Here is a 6,614-nt window from a genome sequence, read left to right on the forward strand (position 1 = left end):
CCTACAGTGTGACCATTGAACCTGGAGCTGATCTATACTGCTTTGTTTTAGCTATTTTGAGATGACTGAGTTCAATGACTCTGTGTAGGGAAAACTAATCTCTGAATAGTCGATAGAAAGCATCTAAGAGAAAAAATAACTGGAGGCTCACAAGGCTTATGAGGCAAACATTCTTAACTTGGGCAAATAGCATAATAAAGGATTGGGATGAATAAAGACTTTGAGAGAATAAGATTGTGCAAGCTAGAATGACTTGTGCAAGCTAGAGTTTATCTGAATATATAGTGAGCACATATAAAAATAGGATACCCATGGCAATATTACATAAATGCAATAATTAGTGTTTAACAACCACAGAGGTATTTCTTGTGAGCTTGTGCAGGTGGCACAACAATTCATTCTTATTGTACCAAAAGATAAATTGGATTTAAAATTTTTCGAAGTGATTAAAAACTACATATGCAATTATTTTCTGCCTCTTTCAGGAGAGGTGACAGGTCTTGTATTCTGACATACTGATTACTATCATTTGGGTAATGCTTAAAATGAATCATTTTCTAAAAATTGGCTGTTTTTTTCTTTTTAAAAATTTCAGTTAAACATGGTATATTAACTGTAATTCTTAAAGTAGGAATAATATGGCCCCAGAGGATGGAGTCTCCAGTCCCAGAGAATTACTCTCCTTAGCAGTTCATCACTTACCAAGTCTGCCTTCCACACAATGGTACCACACAACTAAGCTATGTTTTCTGGCCCTTTACAACAACAATCACCTTTTCTTCAGTATCAATAATATGTAAAATTTGACTTGGTTTTTAAAATAGATTCTAGGTGAAGGAGACAGACATGAAAGCTCTCAGTTTTGTGACATTCACCAAAAATGAAATCTGATATTTATCAATACTGTAGAACTATATGGCAAAGTCTGTTAAGGTCAATAGGGAATATTTTCTGGACTTTTACTGAAAGGATCAGAAAGTTTCATATGCACTTATTTTTATTTGTATGTATGTATTGAAAAGATAATTATAATAGTATCCTTTTTATATACACATCTTAAGATTTATTAGTCAGGGTGGGTTAATTGCTATAGCAAATAGTTCTAAAATCTTAGTGGTATCTATAACATTAAATGAGTTTTTTTGTTGTTGTTTATTTTTCCTATTTACATGTTTTTACCAGTAAGGTTGATAGCAAGACTTTGCTCCAAACAGTCTTTCAGGGACCCAGGCTCCTTGCAATTAGTGGCTTTGCCATTCTTTAAGGCCTTATGAGCATCCTCGGTGTTTAGCTGACATTAAGGAAAATAGAAGGGAGGATTGTTATGAGCCCGGCTTAAAGGTGTGTACATCACTTCTGCCCACAGTCTATTGGGCAGAACTTATCAGATGGCTGCACCTAACTCCAAGGGGGATTGGGAAATACAGTTTGGCTGGGTGCCCAGGAGGAAAAGAGTACAGGTAGCCAGTCTCTACTACATCAGATTAACTCAACAATATCTCTAAGAAAAAAGGTTGGTGACCAAACAAAGGTAATAAGCCTATTCCACACTCGGCTACATTGAGGCAGCAACCAAAACTACATTGTTTACTAAAAATTCTCTGGAGATGTTTTATGAAATGAAATCAGATCTGCATAACAAGAGCTGCACAAAATAATGCAGCAAGAATTCCAAGGAACGTTTCATGTTATTAACCACAGAGTGTTGAGTCAACTTAGTTTCATTAATTTCTAAGCCCCAGGGAGGTTGGTGTGTGCAGTCATTCCATCTGTCTGCATCTCCCTTAAATGCCCTGGCACAGGTCCTGTCATGACCCATCTAAGTTCTGTCACCAACCCCACTGATACCTCATTTTTCTGATCATCAACACCCCACAATACCAGTTTGATAATGCAGTTAAACAGACCCCTGGTGACTGTGAGACTGAGGAATCTATCTGGTCTATAAAGGGGTATAAAATCTTTCACAAGCTTCTAAGAACACTGGTCACAGATTACAGGTTTATCTATATACAGTTTTGCCCCAATTCATGAGAGGCAGATTTTATAAAGCAGTTAAATTAGAATGTAGTTATTTTCTTTACCATAAATCAACCAGTTGAATTTCTTTAATTGGCAAATTTCTCCAGTGTAATCAACATTAATGGACATTCAAACATTTAAGATGCTACTGAGAACTTGTATAGCTTCAATAATATCTTATGCATCATATAAGGCATATTAATAGATAGATATAAATTTAATCTGTTATAGACATTTTTATTTAGCTTTAAGAGAACTTTACATTTCACTTGTCTTTGGGAGAGAATTGATTTAATCATAAGAGTTATTGTGGTATTATTATATTTCTTGCCATATTTTCATAATTATTTTCAGGTAAAAAGTCTTCATACAGTTGGTGCATTAGAAATCAATATTTTTTTGCTTGAAAACCAGATGTTTAAGTAGAAGTTCTAAGCAAATTTTATGAATTTGACACCTTATTTACTCCTAAACTGAGCTATCTTAAATGAGCCAGAAAAATGAATAAAAACTTTGGGTTGTCTGTCAATTAACATGCAGATAAAAGAAAAATTATTGACTTTCAGCTTATTTCTACTGTCAATTAAATTATGTTAATTTTAATTTTTAAAAATGAAGATGAATGAATCTCTCTTTTATGAAGTATCAAACATTAACTCGAATTATTCCAAATGGAAAGGAACAGAAAATTACTTAATAATTGGTATATCTGATTGGAGACTTTGGCAAGGTATCTGAATTAGTAGGGATTGCATTTGGCTGCATGTAACAGAAGCCTGACATTAAACAGCTGAAAGGTTGGGTTTTTTAAAATTTTTTATTATGTAACAAATAGAGGCCTGGTGCATGAATTCGTGCACTGGTGGGGTCCAGCTGGCCCACCCTGATTGGGGCCATCTGGGGTGGGCCGGCCAGGGCGAGGGGCTGCAGGCATTCTGGTCGTTCTGCCGTTCAGTCAATTTGCATATTACCCTTTTATTATATAGGATGACTGGGGCTGGATGGTTCAGGGCTGCTATAGGACTCGGCTCTATCTTCCTGAGTCACTATTCTTAGCATCTGTTTTATATCTACTGGGGTCAAAATATGATGGCTATGCTTCTAGGATTGTCTGCTTCCAGGAAGGAAGAAGAGAAAACATAGCTAAGTCAGTCCCCCTGGGGTGAGGGATGGGGCAGGGTGGGGCGTTAAGGGCGGGGGAGGGCAAGGAAGGGGATATCTGTAATACTTTGAACAATAAAGATAATTCAAAAGCTTTTTCAGAAACCTCACTCAGCACTTTTGTTCATATCACTTGTTGGATACCTTCTGCTTATCTCTCCAGATCTACTCCTACCCTTGCACATTCTGCTCTGACCCATGGGAGGCTGAGCTATATGGACGGTCTCGGTGGATCCTTTGCCCTCTGGCTTCCAGAGGGAGCTGGGACACTGTTTGCTTTGTGAAGCCAATGGAAGGCACAGGGAAGGGAGAGAAGAGTGAGGCTGAGCAATTTATTTCCTAAGCTCTTCCCTGATGGTTCATTAAAGATAGGCTACATTCCTCTCCCAAGGCCTCAGCCTCTGTCAATTAACTGAGAATTGGTCAAGACTGGGATTGGACAGGGGCTGTGGAAAAGGGTTAATCTTCCAGACAGCATCTTCATACCACCTAGCTCTTGAATCTGAGAGGAGCTGAGGCACCCTGTTGCTTTGTGAGACCAAGCATCAGACCTGCTTACCACCAACCTAACCTTAGGCTTTCACTTTGGGTTGTAGTCTGCCAGTAATTCTGAGAGCCTCAGATGTCTGCAGTCCCAGCCAAGTCATACTTTTCTCCCACCCTGTTATTATATCTGGGCATTCCTCTGGTCTTCCTCTATCCCTTATTCATTTATATTTAAACTAGAGGCCCGATGCACAACATTCATGCACTCGGGAGTGGGGAGGGGGGTCCCCTCAGCCCAGCCTGCACCCTTTAGCAGTCTGGGATCCCTCAGGGGATGGCTGACTGATGGCTTAGGCCCGTTCCCTGCAGTAGGACATCCTTAGAGCCTCTCCCGCCATCACTGCTACACTCATCAGCCCTCAGCCCAGCTTGTGGCCTCCCTGCACTTCCCCTGTGGGAGGGCTCTGACCACCAGGGGGCAGCTCCTGCGTTGAGCCTCTGCCCCCTGGTGGTCAGTGCGCATCATAGCGACTGGTTGTTCGCCATTCATATTACCCTTTTGCATATTACCCTTTTATTATTATAGGATGGGAGCTCAAGGGGGCAGAACTATTCTGTCCTATTGGTTTATGACATGCAGTCATCATTGTCCATTGTATGTGGCCCTGTCCTCTTTTTATTTACTCTTATAATGTAATGTACACCTCGAAAATCACCATTCAACCCCCAAACTAAAACATTGACAATAGTGTACATCTACCTCTGTGTTCCTCCCCTATTTTGTCCTCTTGCCCTCATAAGACAATCACTATCCTAAAGTGTGTGTTTATCTTACATGTGTGCAATATGATAAACGTTTTGTTATATATGTGAATATGTCTAAACAACTTACTTTAGTTGTTTTGTACTTCATAAAACAAGTACTATATGCAGTAGGTAACTTCTGGAACCTAATTTCTTTTTTTTTACATAACATTGTGTTTCTAAGATCCTTTCATGTTGTTACAGGTATTTATAGCTCAGTCATTATTATTTTTTCTTTCATAATTGAGATTTTATTGTTTGCTTTGAGGATCAGTACACAGACATTTCAATTTGTATGCAATTATTAACATACATACCAAAAATGTGAAGTCATGCAGTTGTGATTCTTTTCTAAACAGTTATTCCAGTGACTTTCCAGCTTAAAAGTTAGAGGCTAACTTTCCTTAATAGAGTATCAAGTACCAATATCTTAAAATGTTGATATGCTGTTACATCCAAGTCCCACTAATTCACAGTTTAATATCACCTATACTACATAATCAAATTTTCAATCTTTCACAGCACATTGACAAAGTTACTAGGAAAACTGGACTGCCACACCAAAGATGTTACAGATGCACAAAATTCTGACAGGGAGAGTCAAGATCAAGGAGTGGTTTCCTTTAGGAAACAATTCTACCAAAAATATGTGAGTAGAAGTAATTTAAAATGTTCAAGACTCATGACTATATAGCAAACTCATGACTGACTCCAAATTGCCATTTAGCAAACTCATGACTGACTCCAAATTGCCATTTAGTATACTTTGTATTATAGGATATAAAAACTACCCCCATCTATGGCATGTTAAGCTGACATCCAAGACAATCAAAGTTTCCCATATTCAACATCCCACTATTTTCTGGTTGTACCAAAAAATAAACAACCAGCAAATGATTCCACCTTAAAAAAAGAAAAAAAGCATTTACACTTTAAAAATGGGATGAGGTGGAATTCCCTCCTTCTTAAAAATGTTTCTAGAGCTACTAAAAAACTTGCATTTACAAAATAGTTGATAAAAATATTCCTCTGGATTATACAAGAAGGGAGCCAGGGCCCACTGATAAGACATGGTACATGACATTAATCAGACCTGGCTTCTTTTTCTCCGGCTTCATCTGAGGTTGGACTCTCGTGTTTTTAGTTTCTCCGTTTCCACAGGTAGATCTTCTTTAGGTTCCTGGTCAGGCACTTCAGCCTGCTTTCCCTTTGCTCCCCTTTTCCCTTTCCTTGGCACTTTTTTGTCTTGCAGATTTATCCTTTCCTGCGGCCTTTTTGGGCTTCATTTCCACTTTTGCAGGAGCAGGTTTGGCTGACAAACCTCTTCTTGGGCTCCTCCTTGGCCAGCCCCTGCGCAGAGCTGACCTTCCTCTTGGGCATCGTGGCGTGGCGGCCAGGCGCATGCTGGGTGCCTGAGGGCCGCCTAGTGGCTTGGTGAACCTGGGCTACCTCTATAGCTCACTCATTACTGCCGTATAGTATTTCATTAGTTTTTTATTCTTGTGTTTTTGGACATTTGAGTCTTTTCTAGGTTTTTGCTATTACAATAGCACTGCAATGAACTTTCTCACACATGTCTTCTGATGCATAGACAGGAGTTCTCTTGTCTTTATCCCTAGAATAGAACTGAACAGCCATGGCCAAAACCGGTTTGGCTCAGTGGATAGAGCGTCGGTCTGCGGACTGAAAGGTCCCAGGTTCGATTCCGGTCAAGGGCATGTGCCTTGGTTGCGGGCACATCCCCAGTAGGGGGTGTGCAGGAGGCAGCTGATCGATGTTTCTAGCTTTCTATCCCTCTCCCTTCCTCTCTGTAAAAAATCAATAAAATATATTAAAAAAAAAAAAAAAAAAAAGAACTGAACAGCCATGGAGTATATAAATGTTCCTCCTTTACAAAATAATGCCACATTATTTTCAAAGTGATTGTGCCTTTTTATATCCCCCCTGGTAATATATAAGAAATTCCCTTGATCCATATTCTTTCAACACTTGATATTGTCAGACTTGTTGATTTTTGCATTTTTCAAGTGAATGAAAAATGAAATTTCTTTGACACCTTAGTTTATGTTTCTGTAATTTCTAGTGAGGTTAAGCATCTTCTTGGATGCACATTGGCTGTAGATGTTTTCTAGTCTATGTAA

The 6,614-nt window shown here is 39.0% G+C and overlaps 1 pseudogene; it reads right to left on the minus strand.

Moving 5' to 3' along the window:
* Positions 1-5,556: 5,556 nt before the first annotated feature.
* On the minus strand, positions 5,557-5,853 carry LOC114230157 (non-histone chromosomal protein HMG-14-like; annotated as a pseudogene).
* Positions 5,854-6,614: the final 761 nt, after the last annotated feature.

The sequence above is a fragment of the Eptesicus fuscus genome, chromosome 4, assembly GCF_027574615.1.
Source record: "Eptesicus fuscus isolate TK198812 chromosome 4, DD_ASM_mEF_20220401, whole genome shotgun sequence".
NCBI classification, from domain to species: domain Eukaryota; kingdom Metazoa; phylum Chordata; class Mammalia; order Chiroptera; family Vespertilionidae; genus Eptesicus; species Eptesicus fuscus.